A 21,023-nucleotide genomic window follows, 5' to 3' on the forward strand; every position below is an offset into this window, starting at 1 on the left:
GTGAAGGTGGTGATTTCCAAATAAAATATGTCTTTTTAGCAACAAAAACAATTTTTGGGCCTGTGTGGAAGGAAAGTCAAAATCTCATCACATGTTTCAAACTGGAAAATGTTGAATCATATTGTAATAAAAACCCCAGTATCGTTAGGAAAAGGATATTTTGTGCCAACAACAAAATGGGTGTGGTAAATGATAGACAAGGATTAGTTCTTTTTTACATTTTTTCCAAATGGTTATCCAAAGTGCAGATTTTACAAATGGTTAACAGGAGAGGCCTACCCGTACTGGCCTTTTCCTTTTAACCTGACAGATTCAGTAAACTGTGATTTTCCTTTGCAGTGTTAATACACCGGGTGTGTTCTTAAAACTAATATTAACAATACTGGAGAGCACTCAGAAAACAATGGCTAAAAGACCATTAACTGCATGTTAAGGTGCCTTGGAAATCAATATGGCTCAGCCTTTTCCTTCATCACCTTGTTATTAAAAGCATTTTTTACCACACTCTGTTATCTGTTGTACTCCTAAAGGGAAACCATCGAAGGAAAAAAACTAATGTCATTTGCAGTTCAATATTAAGACCATTATTAAAATTCAACTGGAAAAAGAAATTAATGTTTTTAAAGGATCAGGAAAGACACAATTGCTTATCAATTTATCTGAATAAAGAAGAAAGGGCAAATTTGCTCTGAGCCAGACAGGCAAAGCAGAAACCAACCGCTGCACCCAAAGGCAGCCGTGAGGTGACACAAAAAGAAGACATTTCTCCCACTTGAGGAGTTAAAGCAGGGGGTCTGACCCCCCTCAAGCACTATCACTCCCCAGACTCTCCCTGCTGAAGCCCCTCAGAAGGTCGAAGGTGGGAGCTGACTAAAAAGAGTCACTTCCTCAGTTTCCACAGTTGCGATTCTGCTTATTGATCTGCTGCTCGATAAAAGGTCACCCCCCCCACCCCTCACCCTTTAGAGGGTCAGGAGTTGTGCTGTAAATAATCATCTCTCCAGACTCTTTAGTGAGCCCTTGTCCCTGTTTCTGTGTGGACACCTGGGGTAAAAGCAAACTGCAAATGAGCTAATCATCGTTAATGTGTCGACAGAAACTGCCAACCTGACATCCCTCCTAACGGCTGACAAATGTCAGGGTGACTTGCATGGGTTTTTTTTTATTAATTGAATTGGTTAATTAGATCCCAGAGGCCTGCTTGCTAATTGCAAGCTGTAGCAGAGTGTAGGCTAGAGCTGGCGATGCAAGAAAGTCGAAACAAAAGAGAAACACACACAAAAACGCACGCACACACAAAACCCACTTTTGTGTTGGCGCAGGTTCGCTTTTTTTTTGCCTGGGTTTCCCCTTTTGCATAATTTTGTGACCTGCCAAATGTTCCTGCCTTCTTGATGTGCAAAAGAGTGAGGGAAATATACAGCCACTAAAATCTGCCACATTCCACGAAGCATCTGTTTCTAAAAGCACATTCATTAAAGTTCTACCAATTAGCAGTAAACTCAGCAAACATCTAATTTTGCATTTCACTTTGAAAATGTTCCGAAAGTGACTGCATCCCCTGATGTAGCCTGGTGTCACCCAACTCCATCGTTACAAAGTGTTTTTTCCCTTAATTTGAAAAGTATTTATGCTTTTTTTTTGTTTATGACTGCCTGATATCTCTGTTTAATCCATTGCATTTTGGGTAGTCATTTGGTTTATTATAATCAGAACAAGGTTGTCTGAAAGACTGTGAGATGTGTCACTTTAAAACTTTTATGTCGCTTACTTTAAGTTAAAAACCCCAACAAAATCAGAGCGTACACATTGCTATGTTTTGCAGTGCTCTAACATTACAATGCTGTGGTTTTGGAGTAATGTTTCAGCAATAAACAGCAACAACATCTATCAACTGACTCAGGGGTTAACAATAAGATGATGAAAACATTTCCATTACATTTCCAAAACAGTTCTATTACTCAGTGTATTGTATTCCTCTTATTTACAAAGTTTCATTGTAATTTAAATTAAGACTAGAGAAAATCAATGTTGACAGTGTTAAGAACATAATCCAAGGGATAGGGTTTTTTCACTATCAGTGCAGTGTACAACAAGCACCACAGGCTAGTATTTATAAAAGCATGGTCCCTAATTTTCCAGTAATTTGTGATATATTGACTGGATTAGTCGCTAATTAAACCAACTGAAAGTACTTCCTTTTGAAAAGTAAGTCGACATAACTTTATGTAAGTTTACCTCTTACATATTTATTTAATTGCGTTTTTTACAAGGTCTTAACCTTACTGAAATCAGAACTGGCTTTTCACATTCAATAGTTTATGTGCATGATCTACACTTTTGTTAAAAGTATGCCAGGGTCCTGGTTTCTATCAAATAAACCATAATTTTGGGAATGAGTTCAGAGCAGGCTTCAAAGCCAAAACTTGTGTAAGACCTATGCTTGGAATATATCCTTGCAATAACCCATTCATTGCAAAATAATTTTTCAGCTGGGTGGTGGTCGAATATCAGATTAATTCCTTTATTGCATTGGCTGCTGACAGCTTTCATTTGTTCTTTTTAGTTTTATTCATAAATGACAGTTTAAAACAGTCATTACCTCATAGCTATTTATTTATGTCATATAAGCTGTGTGTGGCAACCACTGGAAGCAAGTTCAGGAAAGACACAAGCGTTTTTATTATATTCTAAATGATGGAGGCTTTCAGAAAAACAATAGTTTGAAGTGAGCAAAGTGAGCTCACAGCGAGCACCACTTAACCAAGAAGATAGTAAAACTATAATTTACTACCAGGCCATTTTTAGAAGACTGGTCTCTCCCACGATTGGATAACTTCATGATGATGGAATTTTTCATTTATTCATGTGGCTATTTATAAATTGACACAGAACATATTAAGAGCTCGAGAAACATTACTGTTATCTGGCTGATAAAGGTGTTAACATTTTTAAATTAAAATCAAATGACCTAGTGTTTGTTTTTGTTATTAATAGTGTCTAAATTAAAAAAAAAGGTTATAAGATTAACAAAAATCCAAAAGGATGTTTTGTGAAATTAATATTAACTTTCGGTGGCAGAAAGCAGAAAGGGACAATCATATATCCTCCATACACTCCATCTTTATCACATACAGTGAGCAGTATGATGGGTAAAAGCACAGTATTTTTCACCTGTTTCTTTCAATCAGGTGACTGTATTTCTTCAACGTGTTCTTTGTATGATAAATGGCCCCAAATCTGTTGTATTACAAAACTGCAAAGAGTCTTTATGTCACCCTGCGTATAAACTTTGGCTTTAGCCCAGAAAACATAACCATGCTTTCAGGAGATGCCATTTATGCCTGCTTTTTGCACAGAGGGCTTACAATTAGGTCAAGGGGCAGCTGGAAGACTGGAGATAATACAGCTGAATGTTGAACAAGAAAAGAAAATTCAAGCGAAAGCAGGTGACCGGGCTGCCTTGGGTTACTTCTAAATAACAGCTTAATTAGAGAAGAGATGCACTTGCAACGTGTTATTAAGATTTCAATTTCAAAGACCTGAAAACTACTCTTAGAAATATGTTATTTCCTTGATACACAAATAAAACAAATAACCTTTAGTGTTTTGGACAATTCATAAAAAATGTATCTACTGGGGCTAAATCATGTATTCAAGACAGTACCTCACGTCTTTGAGGTTCTAATTACTGGGAGGCAGATAAATGGGAAACCCCTCAAAATAAGCAAGAAATTGTTTTTTTTTAAATAGTTGAAGTCTTATAAATGGTAACACCTTTGTGAAGTGCAGAGTAATGAAAGATAGATTCTGAAATCCTAAACATTAATTTAAAAACTTGGTAATTGGCAATACAATTCAAATAAAAAGCAAAGCATTATATTTCAATAGAGGTTACACTGTATCTAGGAAATGAATTTTAAACAAGTTCTCTCAGGCAAAAGCCTTGCCTTACAGGAATGATTCTGTAATCAAAATCTGTTTGTGGCCCCTGTTAAACTCAAACACCAGTTAATGATGTAATTTGACTTTGAATGTGAGGTGTTTTACTCTTAACAGTGACTTAATACAAAGGAACACAACAAAACTCTGTTGTCCCCTTAAAGTTTAAATCCTCTTCAGCCTATGAATATTGATTAGGTGGATATTGACGTACCACCTGCCGAGTGTGCTTTAGCTATTGATAACCAATGCTATTTTTTCTGCAGTTCAAACACCAACTGCTAGCTTTCATGTTTGTAAACAGTATTGATCTGCATAATAACCTCAAAATTAGTACCTAGGATTAGGCAAGGACAAATGTACAGCATTTGTTGTGATAAATTCAGCAAAGACCTAATTAAAAACTGAGGTACAAACAGAATCTGATTGACTCAACAACACAGAGTATTTCAGTCATAACTTTTGAATGGAATTGTTAATGAAGTTGCTATGTTTTAATGCTTAAGCATGGGCAATTTGAACACAGAACAAAAAAGGATATAAATGTAAAAGTTTTCATCAAAGGTTATTACAGAGGTCCTAAAAAGGGCAATTCTCCATTTCATTGTGTGATTTTTATGTTTCTGTGGACAAAAAGGTTTCTATTTTTGTTAAGCATAACAGAAGCCCTAGCATGGCTACTGTTTAAGACAAAACTTTCACTACATGGAGATATGTCTTTCTTTTCAACAACTTCTAAATTGTCTTGCTTGGGAATACAGAAAAATGGGTCTAAATCTAATGTCTATCCTCAATTTAGAAGTTAAAGACGTGGAAACAAAAGCATGAGATGTCATTCCGTAAATAACACACTAGATAATTTCTAAAACTTTCACTACTGTACTGTTTATATTGTAAATTTCCTAACTGTATGATTAAATTGCTTTCAATACTTACGTACAGTACACCCCTCCTGAGCAGCACCTCGTATACCAGTTCATTACGTTTCTGAAAATGAACAATGTTCTATAATCCCAGTATTGTAGGTTTTAAAGATCATGAACAACTGATGTACAGTATATTATTGATAGATCGGCCTCTTCAATTACAGCAGGCCAGTCTTAGCCAATGTAGAGCTATGTGATATACTGTACATTGAATATATAGAACTGTGTATTAAAATATAAAGAGGACATACAGTATTCACTATACTTTTCAATGGAAAACGAATTCTAAAAATTAAATCTGTGAACGATCTATAGCTTTTAAAATAGAATCGTAAGTGACAATTCTTGATTTCCTAATAATAAAGTGATGGGAACATATTTAATGGGAAAGTGTTTTTAAATATGTGTAAATATTAGTTTTTTTTTCCTCAAACTGATATATTATGTTGATAATACTATGCATGTATGTGCAGCATATTTATGTATACATGTGGTACATTTTGATCTTATACACGCAAAGAAAAAGAAAAAATATTTATTTGCAAACTAGGTTCTGTAAAAATAAATCAATTTTTTTGCAAGGTGGATACACAATATCTTTGTTGTACAGTTAATGTTTGTCCAGTTAATTTCACTCTATCTGTACAGATACCCTAGTCATTTACCCTTCAGAAAATGTAATCTTAGTATCCCTTATGTATAAAATCATCTAAGTCTTTATTCAAGTTCAAAAGTTGTATTATTAACATTATAATGAGCTGTCCTGTGTAGTTTTACTATATTATAACATGTAAGCAACTTTCAAACCATTTTGCTGCTGAGATACATGAGCATGTTTAGCTGGATTTTCCAAACTTTTCCTTGTACATCAATGCTCCCTAAAGTCTCTACACCTAAAATGTACTGCATACAGTACTTCAAACCATACATTCACATTATAGGTTTTATTCAACAGTAGAGCAAAAACTTCGAAAGATAGTGGACTTGGCCTTGGTGAGCTACTGATTTAACTGACCCAGGCAATCAAGACGTATTTAAAATCAGTGGTTCCCAGTCCTGGTCCTGATGACCAACACGCCTGTTGGTTTTCGTTCCAGCAGTCGCTTACACAGTCACACAGCCAAACCCTTCATTGACTTAGTTCTAAAAAGATTAATTTGATTTGTTTGCTCCCAACATGTTGACCTTTAACTGCTGTATTTTGCAAGTGAAATAAAATCCCAAACAAGATGAGAAACAAAATATAAATATTCCAATGAAGCAACATCTTAGATCACGTCAGGCTTCAATTATCTCATTAAGGTGGGGGTGGAATTAGAACAAGCAGGGGTGTACGTCACCAGGACCAAGACTGAGAAACACTGCTTTAAGTACAGTGTGTTTCCATTTTAAACATGGACTCACATTTGCTTCACAAACACCAGTCAAGCAGAACAACTCCAATCAAGCACAGTCATGATGGCTACAGTAGGTAATCAAACAGATTTTGTTTTGTTTTTTTATAAACAATATTAAGAATAGTAATACAGAAACCCCGTAGGAAAACAGCTAAAAGCAGCTTTATCAAACTCGGTGCAACAAAATGCAATATTAAATAGTTCTTTTAAACTGAACAATGGAATCTGAAAAACACACTAATATTTATGGTCCAGCAAAAATTCTCTGTAATAATTTAGTTTTTATACAACCTCCTTTTCATGTACTGTAGTTGGTAACAATTATTACCCTACTTTGCAGCTACAGTAACTGTACTGTAATACATATTTCTTTTTTTTTCAGCAATATTGCCACCGCATTTTTAGATGTGCAGCAATGCACGCATAGAAAAATCCAGCTTTCTTATGCATTATACTCAATATGCTGGAAAACACAAATGAGTTAATGTCTGCATCTGTCAAACTGAACAATACAATACGTCGCCATGCAAATCACTCTGTTCAGGCAAGAGAGGAAACAGAATATCCCCCCACAGCTGGAGGAAAAACACTGGTGAAAGGGTAACATTTGTGTGAGCTAATTTTAAGCAATTTATGCTCCGATTCATTACAGCGCTGAGATCCATGAACACTTGTAATTTGCGTTTCCCCAAAAAAAAAACTTTCCCTGTACTGTACATGACTGCTCCTGAAAGTCTCTGCATAAAACTGTGCAGCACCAGTACTGGTATGAGCCTGTGCACGTCGTAAAGTGCACCACTTGAATAATGTTCCTGGATGGAATTTTATTCTTAATCTAATTATTTTTTATGTCAGTTTACATTTTTGTTTATTATCATATTTATGTGCCTTTTGTAAAGAACAATATTTGCAATAATATGTAATAGTAGCATAATATGTTTGGATATAGATAATTATTTATGTGTTATCATTCAATATTAATATTATTAACTACTTCTAAATCACATTCTTAATTTGCTCATTAATTCAGACATACAGTACGAATGCAATAATGATAATAACAGTTGGAAAAGAGATTCCAGAATGTCACTGGTCTCGGTCACCTTTGTACGTCAATTTGGTATTACATGAAGTACTATATATACCTACAGAACAAATTCTTATATGAGTTTTCAGTATACCATGTTCAGTACATAAAAGAGAGACAACCAAAAGAAAAAACTTTGAGAGCAATTTTTAAAGAAGTATAAACTCACTGAAGGAAATTGTCATAAAAGAACAAACCCACCCAGCTTCTGCTACACACACCCACAGAGATTGGCTGAGTCACTTTCTCATCATGGTGTTCACAACAGAGAGATCCTGAAGAAATTATTTTAGAGAGAAATCATTCCTAATTGCAAGATTACCCCTATTAACTGAACACTTTCTTTCATTTTAATTGCCAGCATGGAGAAAGGAGAGAAGAAAAAAAGATTTTAACTAGATTTTAAAACCATAATTCCTAAGTAGTGCTTCAAATATACTCCACAACACTCCGACAACAAAGCATTGAAATGAAAGATTGTGACTCAAGCTATGGGCTGGGTCAAAAAGACAGCTAGAAAAGTCTCTTGGCTCAGTCTTGCCATGCTCAACCTGAAGACAGCAATGAAATCACTAGTACAGACTCTAGCCTAAAAACAATTCCACATGTGCATTAAAAATTCCCCATTATTTACAAAGTGCTGACATGAAGTCCTGAAAGAATTAGTATTCTGTTAGGTAAATGTTTTCCCTCCGAGCAGTTTTCTTCAATAACTTACAGATGTTAGAACGATACATTGAAAGAGCACTTTCCCACACTGGAATGAATGAAGAAGTATGTAAAAGTTGTTTCTAGCCAAATTTTGACAGTGATCTATGGCTTTTGCTGCCTACATTCAATTGCTGTTATATCAAGCCGTACAGTGTTGGCTGCCAAATATTTAGTGCTGGTTCTATAAACCTGGTGTAGATTATCACTTTGCTGTTTTAAAGTATTAAATAGAATTAAGTCTACTGGATGCTATCCAGGAACAGATGTGCTAGATATAATATTAAAAAATGAAAACTATATACCACAAGACTTTGTAATTAAATGATTTTTAAAAGCAGACAAAACCTTGTTGTGGCTTTTTTTAATACATTTTAAAATATATTAAACAAATGCTTTTCATTCAAGCGCTGTATATTTAAGACATCATCAGTTGGCCATAGGTGTTGCTGTACAGTACTTGGGTGTGTGATAACAAAGCCAGAATGTGGCTTTTGAAATACCCTTTAATATCCCCGAGGATATTAAAAAGCAAAGCTGAGGATTCTGTCACAAAATATCAGACCTCATATTCCACCTCCACCTTGATCCAAGACGATTATTTAACTGAATATAACAGGATAGCAAAGCTTACTTATTTTGAGCTGGGGCGGCCCCAGATGTCAATGAGAGAAAATGTTATGTCTGTTAAAGCAGTGAAATCCTGATCGGGAGATTTCCTCCAATGTCTGCAACTTTGATTGGATTGTACTGAAAAAAGGAAGGAAGTAAAAAAAAAAGAAATACAAATTGGGAAAAAAAGGCAAAGAGGCAAGACTTTATTCTTGAGAGGAAGCTACATACTGTATACTGTATAACCTCTTTTAATCAATAAATGCTAGAGAACAAATAAAGCAGTGAAAAATATTCCCATGGCAGAAAATAACTTAAGACCGTTAAGGAGGATGTACCTACCACCTACAAATTTGTTTAGATTGATTCATGTTTTACTTTTAAGTAAACTAGGATATGCTGAGCATCTGACTTGTTTTTTATTGCCTTGTTTTGGATGCTACATACTTTTGAGAACCTTGTTGTCCTAGATGTTTTCAAACACTCAACCATGTTGCACTGTTTCTACAGATATTATTGTCATTGGATACTTACCATAAAGCATCTCTTGATTATTACTTTTTTCCATGCATAAGTGTTTTCTTTTGTATGTTTGTACGCACAGCTGAGTTATGAACATACTGTGTGCTGTTACAAAATAAGTATAGGGGCTATAAGGCAAATAATCCATTCTTGTTTACCAGTGTAGAGCAGCTTCCTTTGGCTGCTGGGGAATATAGCCCTTATTCATGTTATTAATAATAACTTGCTGGCTAGGAAAACATACTTATCTGCCTGCTAGATAAAAACCTCTAGAGGTATCAGAGATACTGTTCAGTCAGCCTCTGGGCAAATTTGAAGATCTTATCTACCCCAGTGGCCGGGTAAATAAGAGTAACATGAGAACTCTTTTAGTAAGCAGCTGTATAAATAACAGGTAGTCCAGACCTTATTTGAACACTGACAGAGGGAATTATGGTTACTTCTTTGTTTGAAGATAAACATGCAGAGTATATTTTGTTTTGAACTCATGTTGGCTTCTATTAATAGTAGTGGAATTAGTAGCATTTGAAGAAGTACTTGCGTTAGCGTTGTGTTAGTATTCTATTCATCAGCTTGTTTCATGTAGGTATATACTGTATAGAAGCAAGCTCCACTGTTTTGTCCATATTCATAATGAAATTCAATGCACACATCTATTTTTAATTGTAAATAACAGTTACATAAGAATCTGCCAATTTGTTTTCAATAGTTGTCTGTATTCAATTCGAGCCAACTATCTGTGGGTCTCAAAAAATAAACTGCCAAAATAGCTGTAACAAAGAAGGGTTGTTCAACTGAGAATGTTTTTTTAGAAATCTGTTTCAACACGTTTTTTTGATTATTCACAAACAGCTCTACTTCATATTATCTTTTACAGAATTATAATAGCTTTTACTTAATCTTATGTATTTCTTACTTTGTAACATAAGGCAGATTATTTCAATGTTTGTTAGAGGATCGAATTCTGTAAAATACTGTCATCTGACACATGTTCCACATCCATCAACAGGCAATGTTGTATGGATTAACTATCACGGAAACTATTGTTCCACTGTTCAGAGTATTAACAGGAAACATAAGTATCAAACTTAAACTTGCCATTTTAATAAATAAAACATTGTATACAGAGCTTTTTAAAATTAATTATTACAGGAGACTTCATTATCATGGTGTTGAGAGATCTGGGATACATTTTAAAGAAACGTATCTGGGGTTTTTTATGCAGTTTTGGGTAATTTATAAATAATTTCTGGTGGAATCTTTGTTCAGCTATGAGACTGAGAAACAGGTATAAGAAATCAACTAAAGTCATAGAGAAAATGTCATTTTAATTGGAGGATTCATTTTTTACGGCATCACATTTTAAAAAAACATGCTAGAAATTTGTTTCAGTGCACATTCTTTTAGAAGCTCTGTGTCTATTTATCTATGAGCCAATAGATAATTAGGAACATCAGTGACAAAACAAATCTTGTCAATAATAAAAAAAAAATGTCCAGTGCATCTTCATCATTATCCCTCCATTACCAGAAAATCACTTAATCCTTGTAAGGGTCATGACAACCCAGAACCTATGCTGGAAACCCAGGGTACAAGAAGGGACTACACCTTCCATGGGAGACCAGTCCATCGCTGGGCACATACGTTCAGGCCAGGGCAGTGCAGAGACTCCCTTCAACCTAGCCAGCATGTTGGTGGTGGGCAGAATGAAATCTTTAGAAAACATACACAGGCAGAGGGAGAACATGCAAAAGGAACTCAAAACGGGATTCGAACCCAGGACAAAACTGCCACACTACCACATTACTGTATCTCCATCTTCATAAATTATCACAAAGTAGATGCCTTTTGATAATGACCAAACTAACAACTTAAAAAGTGCACTGATCCGACACTTAATCAGGACCCCACTAATTTGAAGGAGATTTCAGTTTAATGAGACATGGAAAGTAGCCTCTATGATGCAAAGGAATTCTTTAACAAACATAAATCTGTTGCACCATACAAGGCTGTGCAATTGTCTGTTCTCTCATCCTGGGGAAATCACCCCTCCTCCCCTAGAGGCAGACCTTTTCCTTTTTGATTATCACTCCTGATAGCTTCCCAGGAGTGTTGTGTTTGAAAAGCCAATCAATAATAGAATTTTACATGAACACTCCCACTGACCTGACACCCGCTGTCATAAGTAAGTCACATGCAGAACCTCCTAACTTCTGTCTACTGTCTCTCAAATTAATCATAATGCTGCCACACCTTTTGTTATTGATCTCATGCAATCATTGGAATGACTTTAACACTCATCGTCTTTTCAAGCAGTAAATCATCACTCAAAATAAAAGCAAGTTGAGTATGTGGAAATCAAAGAAAAATATTTAAGACTACAATAAGAAACAAAGTAGAAATGCCCAGAAGTTCATACCCTTGACAAGCCTATTCCATTCCCCATGTGTTCAGACTCGGGGTACATAAAATAATCTATACTAGGACTTGAAGCCCAAACATCAGTCCTTGAACTTCATGCCATGTCTCCAATGGGACACAGTGTACATTCCAAGACCCTAGCATTTACCAAGCATCTATCCCATAACAACAACAGCTAGATAGAAGCAGAGCTCCAGTTACGTGTTGTGGCACATCAAACAGACCACTTAATCCCAAAACTGCAGTCCAAAAAAAAGGTTGAGGCAGAAAAAGTACATCTTTTTGAAGTGTCTTTGTAGTTGAAAGCAAAAAGTGTTTTTCTTTTCCTTTGAAAGAAAGCTACCTATGTATACAGAGAAATATGGCCGATTACAAAAGAAAAAAAAATGAACCAATATCCTTAACCACTTCAAACATAAAAAGGACAGTTTTACAGTAACAAGAAATAAATTTCATTTTCAAAGTCTTTTATTTCTATCTGCATTCATTCACAACTGCCACCATTGCTATCAAAATCTTTTTTTTTACTATTAATACCACTCTTATTACTATTAATAATAATAGTAAAGATCTCTGTAATTGCCAGAGGGGATGCCAAGCGAACAGTGAAGATAGCTCAAGGCTTTCTTTACCAAACGGTGAAGTCAGTGCCAAACAAGCCTGCATGTTGGCTATGAGAAGCCTGGCCTTTTGTCTACTTCCTCCTGTAATAATCATTAGCTTTCCAGGAAGTGATTCCTATTGGCAATGCATCAGAACACCTGCAGGTGTGCGAGTGCCTGAGGCATGAAAAAACCAGGCCTCTGAATTCCCATTCTGCGTTTTAATAGCACTGCTATGGGTCTACTTCCTAGTCCCAAACCCTAGGAATGCCTTGACAAAATCAATTAATGTCATGAGGAGGAGATGGGGCTGTGTGGGGGGGGGGGGTCTAGTCAAGAACTTAAAGATGTTGATGTTTCTTATTCAGAGTAATCAGAGAATTCGCTTTCTTGGCAACGGAAGAGAAAACCGGCAAAGAAGCAAACTGCTTTTAACTACAATGGCAGCAGAATATGAGACTGGGAGACACTGTAAAGGGAGGGGGCCAAGGAGGGGATACAACACCTGTCATGACTAATCAAGATGGCTCCATAATGAATTGCTCTGAACACTGAAGCTCAGTAACCAACTGGACCTTTCGGAGACGCTGCACGCTAAATGCAAAGTGCTTCTTGTGACAAACATTGGCAACGAAGGGCTAGGAAGCACTTTCATTTTCCCTTTGCTTTCATGCTGGTTCTAAAAAGCTCTTAGCTGCCTATCTCACAACAGACTGTGGCAATATGTTCGCCCCCCCCATTTAACTCCAAGATTTCTATTTTTACAATTAATTTATTTAAATGGAATAATTTGTGCCAGACTAGATTAAAACAAATTCTGAAATGCGGAGAAACATTAATAAAGAAAGATATTCTTGTTGATAATGAGCTTATTTCTTAGAAAGAGGCACCTGTAATAATGCTCGTCCTGAATAGAAAAGAGAAACCAGATGCAATTTCAATCTCAACAATCTTCACATATGTAAAGTTTCCACTTAGAGATTATACATATTTTTAAAATTCTGTCCGTCAGAAAATCTTAAAAATATATGTATTCCACGTTATACTGTAGTATACGCAAATATATATACTGTATAAATATGTAAACCAACAAAAAGAATAGATTGTTTATATAATTTTTTATTTTATACAGTATGTAGTATTTTTTATGATACCTTTATGATGGTTTGTGTGTGTTTATACATACATATATACAAAAACTCAGCTGATGTATTGATTTATTTGGTTTTTATATGTTTTTTTGTCTTCTGAAAAAATTATGTATTTATAATACAAACATTTATAATACATACATAGTAATGTATATTTGTCTGTAAATATGCAGACATCTTAGGTGTTAAATGTATTATGGTATCTGTCAGTACTGCCCTCTGTTACCTCATTACCTCATATTAGATTATGTTAATAATTTTAGAATCACTGAGTTTAGGTTTTCTGAGGAAATAATTTCTGTATATACAGAATTTCTATATATTACAACAATAAGCAAGTAGGAAACTGAATTAGAAGGCTAGAAAAGTTGATTACTCCTGCGATTAATTAATAGAAGGTGTCTCACATTAATAGAAATGCTGTCTCACATTAAATTAAAACAGAAATTGTCAGTGGAATAAGAGAGATTGAGTAAATCATTTAATCTATGCTGTATTTACATGACGACATACTAGAACTACAAGATAATTAAAATTGGAGTCCTAGTATTTTTTAAACTATGAATATATTAAAAAACTATTAAGCTCAATAACAATCTGCAGAGCGTAAGTCAAATGCATATGCTGTAAATAAAAGCCCTCTGGCAGATAAAAGCTGCCAGGGACTTGTGTACTATCAGCAATTAAAATAGGGCCTGAATATACTAAGACAATGAAACTGATGCATGAAAGCAAATTATATTTTTTGCTTTAAAACTTATAAAATTATGTCAGGGTTGGAGAATGATGACTGATTTTACAGTAAGGCTTTATGTCCACCCTCATTTAGATCAGCACAATAGAAATATTTCAAAACTACACAATGCCTTAACAAAACATCTTTTTTATTTTTCTTAGTCATCACTACATCCAATTCATTTCATTCATTCATTTCTCACAGACTATTTATATTGTTTAAATTGTTTAAATGGGGAAACCAAAACCAAAATATTAAAGTGTTAAAAAAATTAGCACAATGTTAAACGTTAATACCAGTATCTGCTAATTTGATTTAATTGATTTTTACATACTGCCAGCTTTCAGAAAACTAAAATTTGGACATATAGACCTTTTCTGTCAATATTCTTTTTAATCTATGCAATGATAATGAATTATTTTCTCATGTAAACACACCATTCAAAAAGCAACACTTCCAAATATAGGACATGGCAGATAATACATTAGCCTTTTATAAAGATGTCCAGTGAAGTGGTAATCCTTCCAAAATATTTGAAACAAAAAAACAACATTCCACTACAAAACCCAGCAGGATCCTAGTTTATTTTCTGACACTAAATTCACAAAGTCCAGCAAATGATACCAGGTGGAGATGTGCTGATACAGATTTTGTGCCATTTAAAAAAGCTAGAAAATATTCAGAATGTATAAAAATATGATTGCTGTGGGAAGATAAACCCATATACATAGAATATTAATCAATGTGTACAGTATATATATATAAAATGTACTTTTAATTAATCATTTAAATTGACAAATCCCTATGAAGTTGATTAACAGAAAACATACTGTATACACTATCTAAAATTATGCTATACATGCATGGATCTATACAAACTATGACTGCAAATCTTATCTAATGGTTTTATTAAAAAAAACACGCAAACAAGCACGTGTTCACAAACTTATCAGATTCCTTATACATTTCAATAAAACAAAAGTGTTTGACTACAGGCTTATGGCAAAGTGTGCCAAAATCTTGTGGTATTCATTCTGATATTAAAGTCTTCATTTCTTCTATTGCTGGAAAAGTAGACACACAACAACAAAGAATAGACCATTACATTAAAAGTCCAAATACATAAATATATATACACTGAAATTTGGCTAATTCAACTTAAAGGTATTTTCATAAAGACTTTTAACATAACTGGCATTTTTTTAGTAATAGTAGGAAAACATATACCTTTTGGGTTACAATTTGTTGCATTTAATATTTTAAAATTAAAGCAAGAAATGTATCTTGTTATGTCAGTAATAATAATGATATTGTTTAAAAAAGTAGTTAAATAATTGCTGCTATTATTTCTTTGGTACCAGTGATAAGAGTTCCATGCTAGGGATGGCTTTGAAAGTCCATATACAGTAATGTAAAGTATACACAAATTCCTTGAAATTATATTTCAGAAGAGGTAATAAATCTTTGAAGCTAAAGGGCACTTCCGCCTTGCATCTCCCAGCTACAGACAGAAACAATGCAGTGTCCTCTCAGCAAACACCTGGTGGCGGTAGAGTACAGCAAAAACATGCACAGTATTACTAAAAGGTGCTTCACAGTGGCAACTTTATTATGTTTTTTGTCTTGGAAACAAAAAACATTCTCACATTAGGTTATAAACTGTGCCCACAGAGTGGCTATCTTACAATAAAGGTTTGCATGAAAAAAAAAATCAAACTATCTGGTTTATATGTATAATGTTGAAGCCAGAAACCAAATAATATTTAACGGAACTTTTATTACATTCTTTATTTTGTCATATGTTAAAGCTTCGCGAAAAGGGTGGGAGCACTGGGAAGGTGGGATTCTAGTGTTAAAAGTGTGGCACTAAAGAGCAGCTTTCTTTGCTATTATTTATGTGATAACAACTCTCAAGGGATTTTGAAATTAATTGTATGTAATACTGACTAAGAAAGTCAACTCAGTAGTGATTTTACAGTTAATATCAGAAAACTATCATTATTGATGCTTCTACAGGAAAGTAAATTTCATGGTAAACAAAATGATGTTAGTTTAATCATCAAACAGCATATACTGTATGTAATACTGTACAATTTAGTTTTTTTATTCATAAACACTTGAAAACACCTTGCATAATTAAGTAATTTACACCTTAGCAACTTTTGAAAGCCAACTGAGAACTGGAAGGAATGAGTTTTAATACCACATTATTACATTCCAATTGTGCACTATACTGTATACTATATACAAATATATTGAAAAAGAAAACATCTTTACTAACCACTTAGTTTACAATATTGTTCCTATAAACTGTGCTGCTTTCTTAACTCAAATTTGACCCTTTCAGCACCATTATTGTTAACAATGTTAATGATAGAAAAACTGTTTCCCGTCCTTTGATGCTTTTTATTTCTTTTAGGATTTCAAAAGGTTGTTTGAAGATAATAAAAACGCATCTTGGACCCATTTCTCGTGCAACAAAGTGCTTCATATTATCAGAACTTCTTTAAATTCCACTTTTTTCAATCAAAATCCAATAATAATATTGATTATGAAGATAATAAATAATAATGGTAGTAGCAGCAGTAGTGGTGTTTTAGTACAAATGTAAAGTTGTATGTAATTTCTCGGGGAAAATATACAATTTGCAATCAGCTGCCTTTACTGTGGAAATAATGAAAGCCTGGCATTCAAGAAGCCTTGTTAGCAAATGCAAAAGTAAGTTGGCAGAAATGTGTGGTAGTCTGTGTTTGCGTTCCATGTTTACACAGACATCTTTCCATAGCCCTGGCACAGAAATCCATCAGTGCTTTACGATGATGATCAACTAGACAAACATAAAAAGAGTCATGTATACTCATCAGCTATTATTTATTATGAAATGTCCTACAGTAGGTGCCATGTTTACCACAACGCAACACGGCACAGAAATTAATTTAAAAGGCTATTTTAAAGAGTGCTTGTTTCAGCCTCTTCTTCAAATCATGTGCAGCACGCAGCCCCGTAGAACACAATTTACATGACAGGAGCCGGCAGCACTGGTCCTGCAGAGCCACACTGCCAAGTCGATTTGAAATCCGACCCATCTTGCCGGTCACTACTAGTAAGTCCAGTATCTAAGAACAGGTAGTCGCAAAAAACCTCTTTCAAACAAGCAGCTCACATCAAGTCATAGCTTTGGAATTTGAGACCAACTGGGTTGAATCTCTTAATTTAACACAGGACACAGGCCAGTTGGTTTTATAGACAGTTTAAAACAGTCAATTAGTGAAAGGCCTGGAAAGCATGTTAGCATGTACTTCAGAAAAAAAAAGGAAAAATTAAATCATTCAGAACTCAGGCAGAACAAGTACAGGAGATTGTGCACCACTTTACGATCAGGGTTTAAGTTACCCATTTGTAGTGAATGCCTGCCAAATCCAGATTATTTGGTCTAATTAGCATCATCATTTGTTACAGAGCAGCATTTACATAAATTTGCTCAAAGATTCTTAGAAGGCCTCACAGTCCTTGTCTTGTTACTCCAGTATCTTTTGGTCAATGTTGCTATTTAGTACCCCTTTTCTTAATTAAACCACTATTATGTTTAAATACAGTTGTTTTATTTTTTATTTTTTTTATTTCTCTGCTCTGTAAGGAAGAGTAAGAAGGCTGAGAAAATTTATTGATCCATGGACAGTATGTGAGACCATCAGTTTGATTACATTCCTGAAACCCCAAATCTGGAATCAGGGAGAGAAAGAGGTTGAAATTTTGGGCATATCTGTCGCAACCTTAACCTTATCCAGGTAATGCAGGCAGACAAAATAAACATGAAACTTTCCTATCCCACATTTATTGTGGCCAAACCAGATTCTTTAAACAGTATTCTTTCCTCATGCAAAGTTAAATATTTTATTGCCTGTCAGAGGTGACAGAAGTATGCGCCTACAGTATATTCAACTTGCCTTCATAAGCACAGTGGGAGGTATTATAGGCAAAACACAATGCCATTCTACTCTTAACACAATTTGTATTTTCAGTGACATACCTGGCTCATAACTTAAACAGTACAATCAAAGAAAGTAAGTACTGGGTCATAATACTGGAAAATAATTTATGAGAACTATTTTTGATTTCACTGTTTCGGAATACAGTTCATCCAGTAATGTATCTACTGTAAGTCTTGAGTAGTCACTATAGAAATTATCATTCTTTTTTTCAGAGGAGTGTACAACAAAATCCAAGCAGATTTAATAGAGACTTCAAAATGTCACTTTTTGTACACAAAGGTATTTGATTTTAATGACAAATGTTTTAATCCTGGCTTTCACAGGATGTTCAAGTTACATCTTATCAGGGAACAGAAGTAAAAAATAAAAGCAGGCAAAAACAATTAAATACAATTAATTTTAACTTTTCTTTACAGAAGTTATAAATAGCACAGTGTGCAACCCTTTCTTTTGCTGACATTTGTCTTATTTCTGTTGATGTTTTTCTTAGTAGCAAAATTGACTGGATTTTTTTTTTAAGTAAACCAGCTTGTTTTTAGGTTTCTCAAAACAATTGCAATACTGTACATTCTGGTGACATAAAAGAACCAGTAAGTCATAATTCTGTAATTTACACCCCAATGCATGTAACTCTATGCATGTACTGTATATTTTTTAACAGGAAATGCCAATTAAAACAGAACCTGCATTTTGTGGACGAATCATATAATTTTATTAAGAAACGACTCCGGCCTTACAGACCCACACCCCTAGATGGAAGGATGTTATGCAGGAAAGGAAGTAACTCTAAGAGAAAGGCCTCAGAATAAATTGCACTGACTGGTTAAGCTTACTACACAAGCAGCAACATGTTCAATGTGGCCATACAAAATAAATCCAAATATGCAATATATACATGAACAGAAAAGACTAGTATAGATATTGTACATCTGTATATGTTTTATAAGCTTATATACTGTATATGCAGCAAAATGGAAGTTTCAGTGGTCAATAAGGTGGCACAGCAGCAAATCAATGAAACATTTTTGTTAGATGGCACAAATGCACTACTGTACTGGAATTCAAGCATCTATAAATGACATACACTTTCTTTACAAATATGCACAGGGTTGATAAATTTTGTCTAAAAACTGTCAAGAACTGCTTACATACACAGTTCATAGACAGCTCAATTGTCACAAAGGAGAATGTGGCTGCATGCAACATCTCCTTTTGACAGCTTTTTTGCAACTATATACAGTATATTGAAAATATATTCTTACGAGTGTGATCCTAAACTTTTTCTAATAATGGAAGAGAAACGATCCAAAAACAAATCTTTCCACATTCATCTACTTTACAATTCAGTAAATATCTGTTAACACTTAATTTAAAAGCCACTTGGAGTAGTGCTTAGGTCTCTGGACTGCAGGATTTTGGATTCAAATTACAGGTACAGTAGCATCCTGCTATTGAAACTGTGCCCATGTTGTATAAACTGATCTCATAGTTGTCATTGTAAATTGGATTTTTTTTTCAACTGACTCACTTTCTAAGAAAGTGAATACAATTTTACGAGAAAATTTGTAAAGATAAAGAAAAATTCACACTTCACACTCTCTAGTTGAAAACAATGTTTAACCAACTATATACTGTATGGGCAGAAAGCCATCCTGTCTCTAGGAATTTAGTCGCAAACTGGAAATTTTCAAGAAAAAGAATAAATGAACCATTTCGACATCCTCTTACATCTTACACAAGTAATTACCTCAGTTTTTTTGTAAGTGTGAGGGATAGGAAGATATCCCATTCTCATGGGAAAGGAGATAAATGGGAACTTAAAAAACAAGTATTTCTATTATTATCACCAGCACAGACTCTATCATCCACTTAATCCTACCTTTATGTATTGCTAATTAAAATATGAATTAAAACTCCTGTAAATTTAAGATGGTTTTGTGCATGGTGAAATTTTATTCCACATTTATTTACATAATTCTACACAGTATACACAGTAAAGACAATGGTACCCAGCTGAAATGCAAAGCATGAACATTTAATAGACAGAGAGTTTTGTTTGCTTGTTTGTTTTTACACAAAGGCATGCCCATGTAATTTGTTTTGTTTTTTTTGTCCAGTGTTAGTTGTAGAAACTTTAGCCTGGTGGAAGTTTTAAATTATGCTTGGAATTCAGAGAAGCATGTTGCTACTGCTGAACTTCCCCAGCATAATGCTGAATGATCTGACTTGCAAAAAAGCAGAGCTTCTCAAAGGTACACACTTCTTTTTCCATTTTTCTGTAAACTGTGGCAGCTACCAAAGAGCATTTCATATCAATTGTGCCTCTCTTTTTTCAGAAAAAGTTAGAAGACGCTGTTTCTAATTAACCAAACTTATCGAGATACACAAGGTGACTTCTTCTGCTCCTCTCTTTTATTAGGTGTACAGATGAATTTCTTTGGTATTACTCACTGTATCATAGTCTTAGCAAAACTTTGATCGCTGTTATTTGCTAAGAATGCACAGTCTCAATGCAGAACTGCTGGTATGTTATAACTACTCTGAAACACCAAAGAAATGTTCCACTTCAAATAGCACCATCTTGCAAAGTTTTTTTAAAAAACTTTATGCCACCGAATGTGGTTGCATCTTAAGACTGTTTAAACCTTGAATTGTAAATTCTTTATTTGACGTTGCACAAAATATCAATTCAGAAGCATAATAAAATATGAGTTAAATAGAGACAGCATCAACAAAAGCCAAAACTCCAAAGGACAGGTGGCTAAACAATTGGTGCTTCAATTTGCAGGCATACAAAAGCATAACTGCAGATGCTGCTTTACTGAAAGCTTGAGAATGAAAACTAAACAAAAGTTAATCTTTTTCTTCTGCCACCAAACTGCATTGTACCACTGGATGTGTAGTTAATAGGGAAAATTGAAAAACGA

This window comes from Atractosteus spatula, chromosome 5 (assembly GCF_055471065.1).
Source record: "Atractosteus spatula isolate fAtrSpa1 chromosome 5, fAtrSpa1.hap1, whole genome shotgun sequence".
NCBI lineage: Eukaryota > Metazoa > Chordata > Actinopteri > Semionotiformes > Lepisosteidae > Atractosteus > Atractosteus spatula.